Source organism: Dendrobates tinctorius, unplaced genomic scaffold (assembly GCF_039654945.1).
Source record: "Dendrobates tinctorius isolate UK_male_01 unplaced genomic scaffold, ASM3965494v1 ptg000064l, whole genome shotgun sequence".
Classification (NCBI taxonomy): Eukaryota; Metazoa; Chordata; class Amphibia; order Anura; family Dendrobatidae; genus Dendrobates; species Dendrobates tinctorius.
The window spans coordinates 4,816,164-4,837,437 of NW_027361732.1; the positions used below are offsets into that span (position 1 = coordinate 4,816,164).

The 21,274-nt window shown below is 42.6% G+C and overlaps 1 protein-coding gene across 1 annotated transcript in view; it reads left to right on the forward strand.

The window, feature by feature from the left end:
* Positions 1–21,274, forward strand: part of HTR2A (5-hydroxytryptamine receptor 2A) — a 201,257-nt gene that overhangs the window by 37,782 nt on the left and 142,201 nt on the right. Inside the window, exon 2 of the mRNA XM_073580252.1 lies at positions 20,744–20,971. The gene's annotated coding sequence lies outside the window, so the exon portion shown is untranslated. The remainder of the gene's footprint in view (positions 1–20,743; positions 20,972–21,274) is intronic.

The window sequence follows — 21,274 nt, forward strand, 5'->3', positions numbered from 1 at the left end:
GATTAGGGTTAAGTATGGTTTGGTTAAGGGTTAGGGTCAGGGTTAGGGTTAGGGTTAGGGTTAGGGTCAGGGTTAGGGTCAGGATTAGGGTTAAGTATGGTTTGGTTAAGGGTTAGGGTCAGGGTTAGGGTTAGGGTTAGGGTTAGGGTCAAGTATGGTTTTGTTAAGGGTTAGGGTCAGGGTTAGGGTTAGGGTTAGGGTCAGGGTTAGGGTTAGGGTTAGGGTTAGGGTTAGGGTCAGGGTTAGGGTTAGGGTTAGGGTCAGGGTTAGGGTTAGGGTTAGGGTTAGTTAGGGTTTAGGGTTTGGGTTAGGGTTAAGTATGATTTGGTTAAGGGTTAGGGTCAGGGTTAGGGTTAGGGTTAGGGTCAGGGTTAGGGTTAGGGTTAGGGTCAGGGTTAGGGTTAGTAAAGTCATGGTTTGGGTAGTGTGAGGGGCCACCTAAAAATGTTGGAAAAAAACGCAAACGCGGTAAAAACGCACTAAAAACGCATACAAACGCTTAAAAACGCTGCGTTTTTTTCATGCATGCTCATAAAAATGCTTGAAAAAATCGCAGCAGTTGTATGCTTTTGTATGCGTTTTTTCAATGCGTTTTTTTGCGGGAAAAACGCGCTGCAAAAAAAAGCAAGTGTGAAACTAGCCTAAGTCTATGCTGAGGAAATACATTTTATATACTATATGATAAATGATACAAAAGGCAAATAAAATTATACGCTAACATCAATTAAATAATATATTAAATATCTAAATATCTTCTAAAAGAGTAAATCTATTCTAATAATAATAATAATCTTTATTTTTATATAGCGCTAACAAATTCTGCAGCGCTTTACAGTTTGCACACATTATCATCGCTGTCCCCAATGGGGCTCACAATCTAAATTCCCTATCAGTATATCTTTGGAATGTGGGAGGAAACCGGAGTGCCCGGAGGAAACTCACGCAAACACGGGGAGAACATACAAACTCCTTGCAGATGTTGTCCTTCTAAGGAAAATACAATTATATCCTATATAATAAATATTACTATACAACAATTGACAATAATATTAATTAAATAATGTGTTAATCCTTACTATTTTTAAGAGTGGAAATTGCTGCCCAGTATAAATGGAAAACTGCCTCTGATGCTGAATGTGTTGAGGAAAGCACCTAAAGGCCTGTTTTAAAGCCAGGCAGCTGGATCACTCCACCTACAAACACATACCAGTTACACCTCACCAAAAGGACTCAAGCAATCAGCAGAAAGTCCACACCTCTGGTTAACACCCACAAGAGCCTCCAAGTTTCATCCCACCATGCTGACCCAAGCAATCATGATATACTCATATTATACTGCTATCAAACATGATATACTTGTATTACAGTCCACATTTAATATCATTTTATACATTTTGAATTTCTGATAAAGACAGCAATGAGAACATGCTTTCTAGACACAATGAAAAAATATTAGAGAAACAATATTTTACACCTAAAGCGTCAGGATCATACGGTGGCATTGATAAATTATATAGAGAAACTAGAGATTACGGAATTAAAAAAACAATTGTGCGTGATTGGTTAAATAACCAGGATAGCTATTTGTTGCACAAACCCATGAGAAAAAGATTTCTGACAAATAAGATCATGGTCTCAAACATGGATGCGTTGTGGCAAGGAGATTTAGTGAGTTTAATTGACTATTCGAAGGAAAATGATAATGTTAAATATATCCTTGCCGTGATTGATTGCCAATCGAAATTTGCGTGGTGCGTAGCCTTATCAAGCAAGACTGGAGCCGCTGTAGCCAGTTCATTCGAACTGATATTTCAAAATGATAAGCGCATACCAAAGAAATTACAGACGGATCGGGGCAAAGAATTTATTAATTCACCGATGAAGCGTCTTTGTAAAATGTATGATATTCTGCATTATCTTACGAATAATGCAGTTAAGGCCTCTATTGTGGAGTGGTTTAATTGTACATTAAAAACTCGAATGTGGCGGTATTTTGCGAAAAATAACACTAATAGGTATATTGATATTTTACCAGATTTGGATGATAGCTACAATCGAACCTATCATTCTTCCATTCGATGTAGACCAATTAATGTTACAAGCAAAAATTCGCTACAAATATGGAAAAATATTTATGGCTCTAGCATGAAAAATAAGCGTATTAAGCCTTCTTTTAAAATTGGTGACAATGTACGTTTGGTCCAATATAAACGTATATTTATGAAAGCGTATGAACAATCATATACCGATGAAATATTTATCATAACCGAAATTAACACAAAATTCCAATTTCCTCTCTACAAAATCGTGGATTTGTACGGAGAACCTGTGATTGGATCATTTTATAAGGAGGAACTACAAAAAGTCACATCAGATGAGAATCACATCTACAAAACAGAAAAAGTATTAAGAAAAAAGCGCGTCAGAGGGTCCACCCTGTATCTCGTCAAATGGGTTGGCTATCCCGAAAAATTTAACACTTGGATTAAAGAAAACCAGCTGACGGACCTCTAATCATGGATTCTGGATCATTTTATATTACCCTAGCGTGTAATGCATCAAGTAAGCTATTCCCAGATATACGATTTCGACTTTTACCACTAAACTGGAAAAACCTGTACATCTTGTAGGCCCATATGAAGTTGCACTCACAGAATTTCAGTATCCCCACACCTGGTTTACTTTCAAAAATAGCGAAGGTACGTTTTTTCTTGGAAAACGAGGGGATGTGCTAAGAGAATATTTCATAAAATCAGGCTATTATATTTCGGAACTTATAAGGGCCATTAATGAGCGTATCAACAGCTTGAAGATCGCCTCCGAAGGCTTTAAACTTCGTTACAGTGAAGTGAAGTGTTACTCTATTGGATTCGCCCACGATACATTTTGCTCCAGGACCAAAATTAGCTCATATTTTAGGGCTACCACCTTATATTGAGGCCTATGATAATAGTGTGAGTAGAGCCAAGGAGAAGAACTATGCAGATATCATGAACGGATTTTATACATTATTTGTTTACTCAGACATTATTTACCATCAGCTAGTAGGAGATTCTTACGTCCAGCTTCTGAGAACTGCGCAGGTGACCGGTAAAAGTGGGGAGATCATCACACTTCAATACACAAGACCTGATTATGTGCCTCTATGCAAACAGCACTTTGATTCTGTAAGCATCTCTATCTTGACTGATCAGGGTACACCTGTTAAATTCAAGTATGGAAAAACTATTTTGCGATTACATTTTAGGCCGCGTCGTGATTTACACGTCAAAATGATGTCGCAACGTGTTTACGGAAACCAGACCATTTATGCCTGCTACTATATTGCTCAGATGGGCCACGGTTTAGAGGGTTTTCGCGGTTATGAGTACATGTATGGGGCAGGGCTTGCAGGAATATTTAGAGGCTTATTTAGAAAAGGGGTTCCTCTATTGAGAAAAGGACTCAAATTAGTAAAGCCCCATGTAAAGACCGCTGTTTCAAATATTGCTAAGGATGCCATTGCCTCTTTCTCAGCATCCGCTATGAATAGGCTAAACACCCCTCCTCAGGAAGGATCCGGTATTGTTTATGTTGCTAAAAACAGAAAAAAAGAAAAAGGCGTGTTCGCTATTCACCCCCGCCAATGCTCATGAATAAAATTACTCCCGCAAGGCGCAAACGCCAGAAAAGAGTAAGACGCTGTGTTGAAGACATTTTTTAAGCAAAATATACAAAATAAATATATAAAATGGCCTTCATACATGATGCTTCAGTGAAGTGCATGAAATCAGAACTGGATATTTTTCAAATACCTCCTACGCAGGTTTCTGTCGAGAAATCAATATTTATAGAAGTTCAGTCTATTGCAGCTCTTGCGGACAACGCACCACTGAAATTTTTCATATCGGGAAGTGGTGAATATTATTATGATTTAAATAATACCCTACTTTACATAAATTGCCGGGTCGTAAAACAAGATAATTCTGCCATCGCGGACGGTACCAATGTAGCTCTCATTAACTATCCTTTAGCGACTCTTTTTATTCAAGTTGATATCACCCTGGGTGATCGCCTCATCTCGCAATCAGACAATCTATATAGCTATAGGGCCTACATTGAAACTCTGTTAAATTACAGCGCCCAGACTTTAGCGTCCCAATTCACATCAGGATTATTCTATAAAGATACAGCTGGACATCATGATGTACGAATCCTGGATGGTGCGAATGTGGGTTTCAACAATCGGGTTAATGCAATTGCGCACTCTAAACCGATTGATTTGCTGGGACCAATTTATTCTGATATTTTTAATCAGCCGAAGCTTATATTGAATGGCATTGACCATAAAATCAAGCTGACGTGAAATAAGGACACTTTCTGTTTGATGTCTGCTGAAGCTGACCCACTTAAAGTACAAATTATGAACGCTTGTCTCTATGTAAAGAGAGTCCAAGTGGCACCTGCTGTGAGGATTGGTCACTCTCAGGCCTTACTATCTGCTACAGCAAAATATGCTATTGATAGGGCCTGTATGAAAGTGTACAGCATACCTGCAAGCACACGAATTTCGAACATAGAGAATCTCCTTTTTAGGGACCATCCCACAAGTAATTATATTGGGTTTTGTAGATAATGAGGTCTTTAGCGGAACGTATAATAAAAACCCACTGTATTTTCATCATTATAATGTAAACCATGCGGCTTTATATTTGGATGGTTAGCAGATACCCTCCCAGCCATTCCAGCCTAATTTCAATATTGAATTAGCTGTAAGAGAGTATATGGCTCTTGCTCATATTTCTGGAATGCAGAAGGCTGATTATGCGCTGGCAATTGACCGAGAAAAATTTATGGACGGCTATACATTTTTTGCATTTGATCTATCAGCCGACCAGGAACCTGGAGGTCACTTCTCTCTCATTAAAACTGGGAACCTGCGTTCTGAAGTCCGATTTGTGATAGCCACACCTCATACGTTAAATATGGTGGTATATGGCATGAATTCGTCTATTCTAGAAATTAATAACGCCGTGTAGTATTGTATGATTTCTACTGATGATGGATTCCTTGCAGCTCACTACATTATTGAAAGCCGATCACTATACAGAGTCCATATTTTATGGGGTGTATCCGTGTGACTTGCTACCATCAAATAGAGTAACTCAGAGGCCTGCGGCGTACATCGTAAATACAGACCGGGCCAATCAGAGCGGCAAACATTGGATATTAATTCTACTTTGCAACAAAAAAATGCGATATTCTTTGACAGTTATGGACTCTCGCCAGACAGCGTACTTTTTCCGGATGAATTTATAATCTTCCTAAAGAGAAATAGCGAATTATTCTGCTATCAAGACAGGCAAATTCAAAATAATTATAGTACTGTGTACGGACATTATTGCGTGTATATCCTAAAGAAACTTGCAAGGGGCATTTCATTCCATTTACTGATGACTTAAATCATAATGATAACTTAGTATATAAATCTGTAAAGCAAGATTTACTTGAATCAAACTGCTATTCCTGCAAAAATTCATTTATTTTTAAACAGTGTTGCTTATCACTTTGTAATATGTAGGATTCATCATAAACTGTGCTGGTTATGATGATTCCTACATATTACACTGAGTATATGATTCCTTTATTATTATAAAAGTCAAAAAATGAATACTAATTAAAGTTAGCCACGGGAAAGCGTCCAGGATGCTGTGACATCTGTCTTTCAGTTGTTTCTGTTGAATAAGTTAGGTATGTAAATTGTGACCTCTGTTTTGCTCAATTAAAATACATAGACCCTATTGTAAGGCCATACCTTAACAACTTGTTATCTTGACATCTTTACATCTGTATCCCTTTTCTGCATTGCCCTTTCTGCCCTGTTCAATTAAAATACATAGACCCTATTGTAAGAACATACCTTATCAACTTGTCATCTTGACATCTTTACATCTGTGTTGTGAGTTTATTTTCCCCTTCACCATTGAGGTCTGATGAACTCCCTCTTCTGGTGAAGGAAGGTAGTGAGGCTGATTACCAAGCACCTGAGCAGAATGATGATGACTGGGTGACTGGAATTGCTGACTGGATATAAGGCAGCCGACGCCCTTCTGCCTTGCGGGTGATTTCTCTGAGGGATTCTAGGAGACCAGTCTGATTCCTGCTCCTCAAAAGCTAAGTTTTCTGCTCTGCTTTTTGCATTTGTGTTTTGGTTTTGTTTTGCCTTGTTTTTCTGGATTTCTGCCATTCCCTGCTGGGGTGAGCTGAATTCCTTTTTGCTCTGTCTTCAGAAAATACCTGAGTACTGATATAGTCTTTTTGAAGCCTAGCGTCTTCAGGGCTTTTTTCCCTATCAGTCTGTTGGCTCTTGTTTTGATAGGGTTTTGGTGGATTGCAGACAGCAGCTTTTCTATCCTGTCCTATTTAGTTAGCTTGGGCCCCATCTTTTGCTCAGCCTATCTTTCTATCTGTGTGAGTGTTTTTTCATCTTGCTTCACCGTCATTATATGTTGGGGGCTGCCTATTGCTTTGGGGTCTGCTCTGGGGCAGTTTAGATTTCCCTTTCTGTCTTTAGGCTATTTAGTTCTCCGGCTGTGATCGAGGGGTCTTGGGCACCGTAGGAACCCCCCACGGCTACTGCTAGCTGTTGTTGATAGGTTCAGGGGTCTGCAATCCGATAGCTGCCAACTTCTCTGGTTTTCTGGACTTGCTTGTATTTCTGTTTTTGCCTCCTACGGTGACTCATTCATAACACATCTGTATCCCTTTTCTGCATTGCCCTTTCTGCCCTGTTCAATTAAAATACATAGATCCTATTGCAAGGCCATACCTTAACATCTTGACATCTTTACATGTTTATCGCTTTTCTGCATTGCCCTTTCTGCCCTGTTCAATTAAAATACATAGACCCTATTGTATTGTAATGGTATATCCTGGCCTCTGTATTCTGTTTTTTGCTTTTCTGCATTGCCCTTTCTGCCCTGTTCAATTAAAATACATAGACCCGATTGTATTGTAATGGTATATCCTGTCCTCTGTATTCGGTTTTCTGCATTCCTGAAGTACTAGCAAAACCAGGAAGTACCCACAAGTTTTTTTATATTGCCCTGTATTATGTGTGTGTGTGTGTGTGTGTGTGTGTGTGTATATATATATATATAATATATTATATATTTTGACTTGATTAACAGCAGGGCAGTGTGATAAATAAAATGTAATTGATTTTACGTCTAAAATGACAGTGTAAATGTCAAATGTAATGCTTTATAAAAATGTATTTGATTGTTGTTCAATAAACCTATTATCTTTTATATAAAAATTGACATCTCTCATTTTTATTTACAATTCGAATAAAATGTCTCCTTTATTAAAATATTGGACATGTAAATAATATGACCAATGAATCAATACTAATTAAAGTATAAAACAGGCTATAAAAGGGAGCCTTTATTGGTCATATAAAAGCGTATCAAACACATCCTTTGATATCAAACCAATAGCGATTGATATAAAAGTGATTCAATCACAATCCTTTTATTCTACTTTATTAAAAGGCCTATAAAAGAGAAAATAATTGGACATATAAATACTTTGTCCTATGATACAACATCTTTTATATCAAATTTATATCAAATTGATATAAAAGTGTATCAAACACAACCCTTTTATAACAATTTGATATCAAATTGATATAAGAGGGGCGTGTTTGATACACTTTGATAGGGGCGTGGTACCTGTCAGATTTCTTTTTGACAAGTCATACAGCCCTCTTACTACTACAGGCAATACTCCACATGTGTTAAATCATTTAATTTCTTTACAGGTACCTGGCAGTGATGAAGAGCAGGAGCAGTCCAATGGAGAGGATTCTTCCCAAGGTCGTCGGGCTCATGTGTCTCAGGAGGAAAGCCGGGGTATAAGTATTCCTTTCATCAGTGTTGTAATACAATTTTTTTCAGTTTTACTTAAAATTCTTTTTTTCCATTTTATCTATAGGTTTCACAATGGGAAGAAGCCACACTGGATATAGATAACGAACTCATCCACCTTGTGCAAGAGCGAGTACTGTTGTGGGACACCCTTGACCGTCAGCACTCCGACAATGTGGTTATTCGATGGCTCTGGGAAGAAGTGGCAACATCACTGCTGCCTGGTTGGGATGGTGCCACGCCACGTCCCAGAACAGATTTTGATAAGTATTGCAATATGGTCTGAAATATCAGTGAACCTGTGAATGAATGTGCATTGTTTTCTAATTTATTTTTTTTCCCCCCTTCACAGTGAACCGAATCAAAATCCGTTGGCGCTCGATGAGGGACCACTTCAACAAGGACATGAGAGAGGAGCTTCGGGTTTGAAGTGGTTCTTCTGCAAGTTTCTGCAAATACAAATACCACCGGGACCTTGCCTTTCTGAGATCTGCGCTTGCTCAGCGAACGTAAGTATAGAATTTTTTTCTTTTTCTTTTTACTAATGTTTAATTTTTTTTCACACACAGAACCACAGGAGCAGCACAACACAACCTTGATTTTTGCACTAATTTTTTTCTCTTTTCCACACAGAACCTGGTGCAACACCACACAACCCGGATCATCCTTGGTTGAAGCAGCCCCTCATCTACCAGGCACTGAAAAGACGCAGTCCCAGTCATCCACCAGCGATGGAGCAACCTTGCAGGCTTCACAGGCTGGGGAAGAGGCAGCCGGTCCATCAGGTTTTCCCCTCTCCCAGCCCTCTGCCTCTGCTTTTGCTGGGTCTTCTTGTCAGTGGCAGAGGGCCAGGGAGAGGTCAGGCATGCCCGAGTTTCTGCAATTAAGCTTGGTCTTCCACGATGGGGTTAGGTTGATTGCTGACAGAGTAATATAGTAACATAGTTTTGAAGGCTGAAGGAAGACCTTATGTCCATCTAGTTCAGCCTATTTTTAGTGCAGCTGTTCTGCACTGTTGATCCTGGGGAAGGAAAAAAAACCCACAGAGTAGAAGCCAATTTTCTCCATAGGGAAAAAAATTCCTTCCCCTAAGCTGGGTCAACCATCTACCTATAATATTATGTTATTCGTAACCTTCTATACTGTTACTCACAAGAAAAGCATCCATTCCTTTCTTAAATTCATTCAGTAAGTTGACCATCACCACTTCCTCAGAAAGAGAATTCCAGAGTGAAGAGTGGGTTCAAGGAAGTCAACAATCGCCATGACAGCCTGGAAGCTGACCTTAATAGACCGGCATAACTTTTTTTTCTGCAATTGAGCGGAGCGTGTCGGAAAACCTTATGCCTTAACTCCAGCTGTCCATCATGCAGACCTGCCAGGTTGCTTACAGCCACGCATTACAGCAGCAGCAGCAGCAGCAGCAGTCGTCCCAGCTGCAGTCACAATCCTACAATCAACAGGCCAGAGGATACTACCAGCAGCCAATCTACTATCCAGCTCCCACAGCACCGAACTATCCGTCACCACCACCGCATCCAGTTCACCAAGCGACCACACTGCCAAGTGTATCAACCCTGCAGCCGCCAGCATCCACCATGCTCCAGAGTCCAGCACCCATGCGGCCAGCAGTATCCACAATGCGGCCCAGTCCACCACCTCTGCCCAGTCCACCACCCCTACCCATTCCAGCACCCCTGCCCATTCCAGCACCCCTGCCCACTCCAGCACCCCTGCAGCCAGCAGTATCCACAATGCGGCCCAGTCTAGCACCATGCCAGATGACTACTACAGAGCCCAGCACTCCAGATCGGCTAGGTGAATTGCTAAGGCTAGAATCGAGATGTATTTATAAGCTTAATTCAGTAGGACCCAATGGCATGAATGAAGAGCTTTGCTTCACGGGGTTCCTAATGGGATAAGGTGGGAAGTCCAGGGGTCTCTTTGGTTCAGGAGTATATAAGTGTAGGGGAAAGGGAGATCTCCTTATGGTCTATAGAAATGGAAGTATGATGTGTATGCATTATTATGGTGAGCATATTAATTAACTAATTCATCCATGGTGTGCATATATATTGGAAAAAGGAAAAAAATAAATAAATATAAAATGGCTATATATCCTTTTGTGACTGGTGTTATCGCCATTTCTATGGAATAATTGGCACTTGTGGTTTTATTATTATTTTTATCTATATTTTGTATAACACATTTGACAACAAAGATAGCAAATGTTAGTCACTGTTCAATAATTAATGCTTACCATTTGTGAGTACATGTGTATTACCCGCTAGTGTTATAATGCCTTGTCATCAAAGGAGTGAAAAAATAAGTTAGATTGCACCAAATATATATGGCATTATATAGCCTTGCAGACATAGTCCGTAGGAATATGCCAATTTTTCATCTTTAGTTTGGAAGCGATCGGTAACATGTTGGTGTTATAATTATCGCAAGAAGTTTGTACAAAATGGGCAGTAAAGGGTGGATCTTAATAAGGCTCTATTTAATATCTTTGTGCAAAGGGTTATTGACACCTTAGGCTAACATGTCAGCTTATACTTTGATATATGTGCATTATAGCAGGGGTCCCCAACCGCCGGTCCGCGGCCCAGCACCGGGCGGGCCGCTGCATTGCCCTTGCCGGTCCGCGGACACAAGGGGAGCCAGGGGCGGTCAGTGGCGTAGCGGGGGCTGGGGCGGCGCGCAGCAGTTCTTAGCGGCGGCCAGGGAGCGATCCAAGCAGCTCCGCTGCCTGCAAGAGGGAATAGCAGGAGCGGAGCTGCAAGGACCCGTCCTGCTTCCTGCCCGCCGCCCGTGCTTCCTGTCTGACTGACACAGAGAGGAGCGCGCCGCTGCTGTGTCAGAGCGAGGAAGCGCGGGCGATGCTGCGGACAGGTGAGAGGAGAGAGGTGGTGTGTGTGTGTATGTATAATGTGTGTGTGTGTGTGTACGTGTGTGTGTGTGTGTACGTGTGTGTGTGTGTGTGTGTGTGTGTGTTGGTCTGTGTTTGTGTAGCCTGGCCCTGGAGGAGATGGGGACATGAGGAGAAGGCCATGAGGGGAGTGATGGAGAGACGGCAGTGATGGGGTGAAGGCAATGATGGAGAGATGGCAGTGATGGGGTGAAGGCAATGATGGGGAGAAGGGAGTGATGGGGTGAAGGCAATGATGGAGAGAAGGCAATGATGGGGTGAAGGCAATGATGGAGAGATGGCAGTGATGGGGTGAAGGCAATGATGGGGAGAAGGGAGTGATGGGGTGAAGGCAATGATGGAGAGAAGGCAGTGATGGGGTGAAGGCAATGATGGAGAGATGGCAGTGATGAGGTGAAGGCAATGATGGGGAGAAGGGAGTGATGGGGTGAAGGCAATGATGGGGAGAGGGGAGTGATGGGGTGAAGGCAATGATGGGGAGATGGCAGTGATGGGGTGAAGGCAATGATGGGGAGAAGGGAGTGATGGGGTGAAGGCAATGATGGGGAGAGGGGAGTGATGGGGTGAAGGCAATGATGGGGAGAAGGGAGTGATGGGGTGAAGGCAATGATGGAGAGAAGGCAGTGATGGGGTGAAGGCAATGATGGAGAGATGGCAGTGATGGGGTGAAGGCAATGATGGGGAGAGGGGAGTGATGGGGTGAAGGCAATGATGGGGAGAAGGGAGTGATGGGGTGAAGGCAATGATGGGAGAAGGGGTGATGGAGCACTTATTCAAAACCTATGGTGAGTTGAGTCACATTATAAATGTTATTTAATTATAAGTATGCACTGCTAAACTACAACCGTGTCCATAGCCCCGCCCCCTTATGACCAAAGCCCCGCCCCTGCCACACCTCCATCCCCGCCTTGCCGGGCCATGGAAGAATGGTCTTGCTTGAAACCGGTCCCTGGTGCAAAAAAGGTTGGGGACCACTGCATTATAGCATATATTTTACAACTATCATCTCCTCATAGTGGAGTGCGTTAGTGCCATTTCTAGACTAAATAAACCGCTTTTTTTTTCCTCCCCATTGCAGTTTCATCTGTGTCTGTGATTGAGTTGCAACATATTGGTGATATCTTAGACTCATATAATGGTTTATTTTTGATAAGTGTGAAATGTCTATACATCTACTACCCCTTCCTCATATATGCACTTATTCCCCTTATATAAAGTAGGACTGATATCCCAGACAGAGACGGCTGTTTTCTGTTATGTGTGGAGTGCATTATATAACTCCTACTTTCTCCCAGTGGGGCGCATCAGCGCTACTTCTTGATGAAGTGAATTGCATCTGATATATGCGCAGTCTGATCTGATCAGTTTGATATGTTTCCTGTCAGTGGAGCACATCAGCGCCATCTCTAGACTGGGTGAACTGCATTCAGCGCATGCCCAGTCAGATCCCTGCAGTTTTGCTTTCACTTAGATTAGAAATGCCAGGGAGACGCCGCACACAGGTGTCGGCGTGACTCAGAGCATTAGCAAGTGCACTTGCAAGATATAAAAAGGGACTGAGCACAGAGAGACTACTTCCCTGACGAAGCTGTCGCGGGGACAGCGACATGTGTAGGACCGGACAAACCTGACGGTATGCCTGGGGTGATGGGTTATATTGCTGCATTAGTATGCATTAATTTGTAACTGCTATTGCATATACTTGTCAATTAACACAGGGCCATTGCTGAGGGCATCTATGGACATAGTTAAATTATTGAGCTGGACTTAGTTCCAGATAATGTTATTTATAAACTATTGATATTAGATTTCTGTGGTACAGATATATCTATATAACACTGGTAGTATATACAAATTATTTTTCATAAGCTTCCCTAGCTATGAGCCATGTGTTTTTCATGTTTTAGCATCTATTTGCTATTGTTCATGGTGTGTTTATTTGTAATTCTATGATGCATGCATATGCTAATAGGGAGAGGGTTAAATTAACCCTTCACAGTTGATCCAGTGATTTCCAAATTAATCCACAGGGCGTTGCTAGCAACTGGGAATGACCACACGGAGACGGGGGTCTCTGTATGGGAGGATCGAGACAGATCACTAGTCCCTTTTATTTTAGTCACTTCTTTTATAATATTTTGCTTAATTATGCAAAATTCTCAACTACCAATAGCATCATTTCACTTTATAAGCCAAAAATATTGCAAGAAAACCAGAAACTGCATATATATCCAAATAGCATAGAAAGTCTTATAATGGCATATTCTTCAGAATTCTACACCCTCAGTTCCCTTATCTTGCACATGATGGGAACAGTCTGGTTTCATGACAGCCTGAACATTTTCATCCTAATTACAAAAATTTATCTTACAGCAACAAAAATGGAGAAATGAAACCTTCAGAAAATGGAGAAAATGAAACTTCAGCTCTGATTTTAGTTTTAACCCTTCACAATCCCCCCTAGATAAATTTTTTTAACACATATGCAGCATCAGAGGTGGTATTCCAAGCTAACAGCTTGAGGGGTACTGGTCTTCACATGACTGATGCCGTGTTACCAGTCTTGGCTGTCGCGGTGCACCCGTCCCTCCTGTATACTGCAGTTCACAAATAACAATTTTTGATGACCGTGGTGGAGATCTTTTGTAGATAGCCATATGCTTGGCTTCAACATCTTCATCAAGTAGCCTTTTGAGATCGGTGCAGAGAAGAGCAGGGGCAACGACACATTTGGTATCATCATTAGCTGTCTTAGTGCAGAATTTCATAATACATACAGAAATACACCAAAGAACAAGTTTTAGTATCACATATGCAACAAGGATACAGGCAGCAATATGCAACAAGCTCTGTAAGATCCCAGCTATCCAGCCCCCAATTCCCTTAAATCAATTGGCTGGATTAAGAAAGGAGAGTGTCTGACCACCAACTGTCCTTATTACAATCATTGTCTTTATCGTATTGATCTCTGAGTCTTTGAATATCTTCTAACTTTAACTTTTAACTTCTACCAATAATATGGAAAATGCAAAAAACCAAAACATTATGTCCCCTTTATTTGCTATTGGCTATTTGGATGATGAGGTGGACTTGATAGGGACCGTCATACAAGGGTTCTAGTCCGTGCTTCCTGACATGTCTTTTCACGACTACCAAATCACCAGGTTTCAGGTTATAACAGGTGTCGGTTTCTGCTGAATCTGGAAGAGAAAAAGAATCTAGAGCATGGGTGTTAGCAAGATTTTTACTAAGCTGAATAACACATTGAACAGCACGGTCAGTTTCTTCTGATAACTGCTGAGGCTGGAAATTTGCAATTGGGGGCCTAGTACCAAACAATAGCTCATGTGGAGACAAGCCATGTTTTGCAATAGGGGTAGTACGAATGTGGTATAGAACAATGGGTAAGATTGTTGGACCCTGAGGGGCCCCGCCCACCAAATTGGACCCTGAGGGGCCCCGCCCACCAAATTGGACCCTGAGGGGCCCCGCCAACCAAATTAGACCCAGAGTGGCCTCACCCACCAAATTGGACCCTGAGGGTCCCCGCCCACCAAATTGAACCCTGAGGGGCCCCGCCCACCACCAAATCGGACCCTGAGGGGCCCCGCCCACCAAATTGGACCCTGAGGGGCCCCGCCCACCAAATTGAACCCTGAGGGGCCCCGCCCACCAAATCGGACCCTGAGGGGCCCCGCCCACCAAATTGAACCCTGAGGGGCCCCGCCCACCAAATCGGACCCTGAGGGGCCCCGCCCACAATAACAGACCCTGAGGGGCCCCGCCAACCAAATTAGACCCTGAGGGGCCCCGCCAGCCAAATTAGATCTTGAGGGGCCCCACCCACCAAATTGGACCCTGAGGGGCCCCGCCAACCAAATTAGACCCAGAGTGGCCTCGCCCACCAAACTGGACCCTGAGGGGCCCTGCCCACCAAATTGGACCCTGAGGGGCCCCGCCCACCAAATTGGACCCTGAGGGGCCCCGCCCACAATAACAGACCCTGAGGGGCCCCGCCCACCAAATTGGACCCAGAGTGGCCTCACCCACCAAATTGGACCCTGAGGGGCCCCGCCCACAATAACGGACCCTGAGGGGCTCCACCCACAATAACAAACCCTGAGGGGCCTCGCCCACCAAATCGGACCCTGAGGGGCCCCGCCCACAATAACAGACCCTGAGGGGCCCTGCCAACCAAATTAGACCCAGAGTGGCCTCACCCACCAAATCGGACCCTGAGGGGCCCCGCCCACCAAATTGGACCCTGAGGGGCCCCACAGGCCAAAGTGGCCCCTGAGAGGCACCCACAGTTAAAATGGATTCTGAGTTGAAAGTCTTGCTGGGGCAGCAGGCAAGTCTCTCTTAAAGGGGCAGCCTGGGCACCATTTCAAAGCACTATCTGTACTTCCTTCAGGAAATACACATCTAGTTCTATTTCAGACCTTAATAGACCAGCGCAACTTTTTTTCTGCAATTGAGTGGAGCGTGTCGGAAAACCTTATGCCTTAATTCCAGCTGTCCATCATGCAGACCTGCCAGGTTGCTTACAGCCACGCATTACAGCAGCAGCAGCAGTCGTCCCAACTGCAGTCACAATCCTACAATCAACAGGCCAGAGGATACTACCAGCAGCCAATCTACTATCCAGCTCCCACAGTACCGAACTATCTGTCACCACCACCGCATCCAGTTCACCAAACGACCACACTGCCAAGTGTATCAACCCTGCAGCCGCCAGCATCCACCATGCTCCAGAGTCCAGCACCCATACAGCCAGCAGCATCCACAATGCGGCCCAGTCCAACACCTCTGCCCAGTCCACCACCCCTGCCCATTCCAGCACCCATGCCCATTCCAGCACCCCTGCCCACTCCAGCACCCCTGCAGCCAGCAGTATCCACAATGCAGCCCAGTCTAGCACCATGCCAGATGACTGCTACAGAGCCCAGCACTCCCACTCGGCCAAGAAAAGCGAGGTCCAAAAAAAATCTTGGCATCAGGACCAAAACCAGGAGCCAAAAAAATTTGCCCACCTTGAACCCACCACCTCCACCCTCACCTATCAATTTGTCACTACCTTCCCTTGTGTTTCTGTCTGTTCCTTCCAGTTTGTCTATCGATTCCTATGATTCCACTTTGTCATCTATCCCCAATGTCTCCACTGCCATCCCTGATCCAATCCTTCAATTTGTTGCCCCTTCCCCTGTAGACTCTTCCCCTGTAACCCCTTTCTCATCAAGCGCCACCCAATCCTCACAGCTCCACACCCCCAAGGTCCTCCCCATTTCACCCTCGCGCAAACCCCGAAGAAAAAAATCACCCCAATCTTATCCTTTTTGTTGTTGTAAAAGTGTTTAAAAGAAGGGGTAAATGATATTACATGTCCATGGTAACATCACAGGTACATTTAAACATAACAGGTATGTAATGTTCGACATTACAGGTATGTTTTAAACATAACAGGTACAAAACATAACAGCTACATTTAACTTAGCGGCTTAAATCATTTCGTCTTGCAATGCCACATGTCCATTATCTGAAAGAAAATAAGCGGCAAACTTATCCCTCATCCACTGTCATGGGGTGAAATTGGCAATCATGCAATGTAATGGGTTCCTCACGTTATAAGCTTGGTCGCTCTTTCACCATGATGTAGTTGTACAGAACTACACATGCTTTCACAGCCTCATCATTAGTGTAATTTTTTAGATTAATGGATGTGCACAAAATGCGCCATTTTGATACTAGCAATCCAAGTGCACACTCCACGGTTCTTTGTGCCCTTGTCAGTCTGTAGTTGAAAATTTTTTTTTTTGTGTGATCTAAGTTTCGACTTGAGCATGGTTTAATGAGGTTGGCACACATCTGGAACGCCTCATCACCAACAACAACAAAAGGCATCGGCGATCCATCAGTGTTGGGCAGAGGTCGTGGCGGAGGAAAATTAAAATCATTCACATACAGACGTTGGCCCATGTCTGAGTTTTTGAATGTCTGCGAGTCATTGCCTCGTCCGAAAGAACCAATGTCCACGGCAACGAATCTACAATCGGCATCCGCAATAGCCATTAGAACAATGGAAAAAAAAAATTAGAATTGAAGTACTCTGTACCACTTCCAGATGGTTTCATAATCCTAATGTGTTTGCCATCCACAGCCGCCACACAGTTAGAAAAATTGAACATTTCCAGGAATTTGGAAGCATTTTCAATCCAGAGTTCACTTGTGGGTTGGGGGAGAAATTATTTCCACAGAATGCCAACTAAAGCACGACAAGTGTCTACAATAATCCCAGAAAGGGTGGATACTCCAATCCGGAATTGGAAATGTAACTAGGACAATGTCTCCCCAGTAGCCAGGAATCTGCGGAAAAGAAAATTAAAAACAAAAATCAGTACACTGCTTAGGGTTAGGGATAGGGTTAGGGTTATTTGTGACAGGAGTTTCTTTTTCAACACTACGTACCTCAGGGTGACCAAGAGATGTTCCTCAGTAGGAATTTTTCGATGGAGCTGTGTGTCCTGCCTGGCAATGGATCCTTGGACATGTAGCAGCAAGTCATGGAAGCTCTGTTATGACATCCTCGTATAGTCAAAAAGCTTCTCTGGGTTTTGCTGCAGGTTGGTGTGGTAGGCTCCACGGCTCTCTTGGAGTTCAAGGATGAGATGTTGCCAATAGCGACAATGATGTCTTCTCAGTCTTTCTCTTCTGTGTTCTTGACAAGCAAAAGCAAAGGCAGCAGCCAACATAAATTGTAAATCCAGATCTTCTAGGAAGCTGTCCAGGTCAAGATCCATCTTGCAGCTAGATACAGCAGCCAAAGGCGAGGATTTCCTCAGTGCAGTGTGTCTATATATATATATATATATATATATATAAATCCCATGAGAAAAGTCTACTAGGTGTCTGATATCAAGAAAAAGCTACTGGAAAAAATTGGAAATTTCTAATGCATGCGCATAAACAATGCAAATGCATGCAAAAACGCATACATATGCATGCAAACGCTGTGTTCTTTTGCCGTCATGCGTAAGATTATGCGGATAAAATGCTGTGTAAACATGTGTTTGCATGCGTTTTTGCATGCGTTTGAGAACGCGGATGATACACTGTGGATTCACACGCAAATGTGAACCTAGCCTTACTAGTGTGTTTAGGGTCGTTGTCTTGTTGAAATACCCATTTCAAGGGTATATCCTCTTTAGCAAAAGGCAACATGTCCTCTTCAAGTATTTTAATATATGTAAACTGGTCCATGATCCCTGGTATGTGGTGAATAGTCTGGCAACATAAAGTAGTAAGAGAAACATGCCCATATTATGATGCTTGCACTACCATGCTTCACTGTCTTCAGAGTGTACTTGGCTTGAATGCAGAGTTTGGGGGTCGTCTGACGAACTGTCTGAGGCAATGGACTCAAAAAGAACAATTTTACTTTCCACAAAATGTTTCTCAATTTCTCTTTAGGCGCGTTGATGTGTTCTTTGGCAAATTGTATCCACTTCAGTACATGTCCTTTTTTAACAGTGGGACATTGCAGGGACTTCTTGCTAAGAGATTAGCTTCACACAGGCGTCTTCTAACTGTCACAGTACATCCTGGAGCTGATCAATGGCTGAACCTTTGCCATTCTGACTATTCTTCCATCCATTCGAATGGTAGTCTTCCATTTTCTTGAGTGTCTCCTTGGTTAGGCTTTCCATTTTAAAGCATTGGAGATCATTTTAGCTGAACAACCTATCATTGTCTGCACTTCTTTATACATTTTACCCTCTCCAATCAACTTTTTAATCAAAGTGAGCTGTTTTTCTGAACAATGTCTCGAACGACGCATATATCTCAGGCTTTCAAAGAGAAATGCATGTATAACATGTCCTGGCTTCACCCTGAAATAAGGGCCACACGATTCTCACCTATTTTTTCACAGAATGATTCACCTCACTAATTGAACTCCACACTTCTATTATTTTGAACACCCCCTTTCAATTAATTATTCTAATACACAGACTCAAAACCATGCAGATCATGAATGCTGAATCTGTTGGTTTTCTTAGAATCTACTGCACCAACTGGTAAATTGTTTGACATGTGGTATTTATACCAAAAACAGTGATGAATCTGGTTAGTCATATTGGACTGGTATTATTTTGATCATTACTGTACAGTACTGTAAATACTAATGAAAAATGAAGGCTGCTGCACTTCTAAAAGGATGTGATCTTTATTCTTTAGTGTTACAAATATTCAGCTTCAATATTGCTGAAATGTTACTCAGGATGGCTCGTATGTGTGACTTTTATGGCTGTCATTCGTATCTGCTGCATTCTAGCATCTATTGGGCATTGCACACTGTTAGCTTATAATCAGAAATCTGACAATATGGATCTCCCTGACCAATTTTCTTTATCTCCCCAGTGATCAGGAATTACACTTATCACCCCTTGCTCTTAAGAACCAACATGTACAGTATATTCAGGCAATTTTTATATATCTACAGAAATGAACTGGTAAAGTGGCCACATTATAGGCCGACTGTATTGGCCTTTCTTTAAAGTTGTCTCGATTACTGCTCTGCTTTAATGGGACTCTGTTACCCCATTTTTGCTGTATGAGCTGCGGCCACCGCCATCAGGGGCTTATCTACAGCATTCTGTAATGCTGTAGATAAGCCCCCGATGTAACCTGAAAGATAAGAAAAAACAATTATATTATACTCACCCGGGGGTCCGATCTGGTCCGATGGGTGTCGCAGTCCGGTCCGGTGCCTCCCATCTTCTAGCGATGCCGTCCTCCTTCTTAGTTCTGCCACGGATCCTGTGCAGGTGTACTTTATCTGCCCTATTGAGGGCAGAGTAAAGTACTGCAGTGCGTAGGCGGCGGGAAAGGTCAGAGAGGTCCGGCGCCTGCGCACTGCAGTACTTTACTCTGCCCTCAACAGGGCGGATAAAGTACGCCTGCGCAGGAGCCATGGCAGAAGTAAGGAGGAGGACGCCATCGTATGAAGATGGGAGGCGTCGGACCGCGACACCCATCGGACTGGACCGCGCCCCCCGGTGAGTATAATCTAACTTGTTTTTCTTATCTTTCAGGTTACATCGGGGGCTTATCTATGGCATTACAGAATGCTGTAGATAAGCCCCTGATGGCGGTGGCTGCAGCTCATACAGCAAAAATGGGGTGAGAGATTCCCTTTAACATAATGCCTGATAAAGAACGAAGATTATTTATGAAATGAATACATTTTCCCACTGTCCGAAGAATAGACTGGGCATTTTTTCAACTTCTTTGTACCAAACATCCTCTTTGGCGCAAAATGAGAATTGTAATAATCACAGTAATATTACTATACAACAAATGAGCAGATTGTGGGGGGACAGACACAATAAATCCCAAAACACGCATGGAGAGAATAGATTGTTCCCAGATCTGTTATGAATATTATTATTCTTGGAGGAAAACCTGCATAAATAGCCGACTGTCAGAATTAGAACCCTTTACATCCAGTATAAAAAAAAACAGTATATCTTACATAGCAGATATCCAACATGACTGATGCGTGCTCCCTGTCATGTACAGAATTAACCTTTCCTATGTGTCGTTACTCCACTTGTGGTTATTTTTAGATATGTTCATTTCCAGATACTCTCCAAGTCATTCTTAAATCGCGCTGTGTGAAATGATGAGAGAAGAGCACAGATTGGGGAGGAACGCAGACCACTATTGTCAGTTGCTACCTAGCAGTTTATGACATGGTTTGTAGTGGGAGGTCTGTAAGACTGAACCCAGTCACTCTGGAAGAAATGATATTCCTGGGGAAATCACTATGTAATCTCATTGTGGAGACTGCTCTTTCTACTTCTGCCATGTGAGTTTTAATTAAAAGCAAAAGTGTATATTTTTTCAGCTTTTCTGGATTCTCATCTGTGAGCTTTTTCCTACAATGTGGTGTTGGAAAGTCAACAAGCTGAGCAGATCTGAAATAGGGAAAGAGGATTCCTATGGCACGGACTGCCTTCAATCCAACATGGACTTGTGAGATCCACAAAATCCTGCTGGAAATGATTATACTGTACGTTTAAAGAGTGCGGAGGAGCGCACAGGCTGAAAATGGACTTCACATTGTACAACTCTTGTAAGTGACTTTTCTAAACGTGTTGTTTGTGTGCGTTTCCCATGCGGTCAAAATGCATTTTATTCCTTGGACTGTTTGCATTAATTTTCTTCTTGTATATGTAAAAAAAAAAAAAAACAATATTAATCCCAATTAATTTTAAAAGCCAATGCAAGTCTTTTACCGAGCTGCAAAGTGAGTCGTAATACACCAGACTACTGTAATCTACAGTTATTATTGACCAGACGTCAGATATAGAAATTCACCTAGTGATAATTATATCAGCAGGGAGATTTTTTTTTTTTTCAATTTCTGAGACGGATA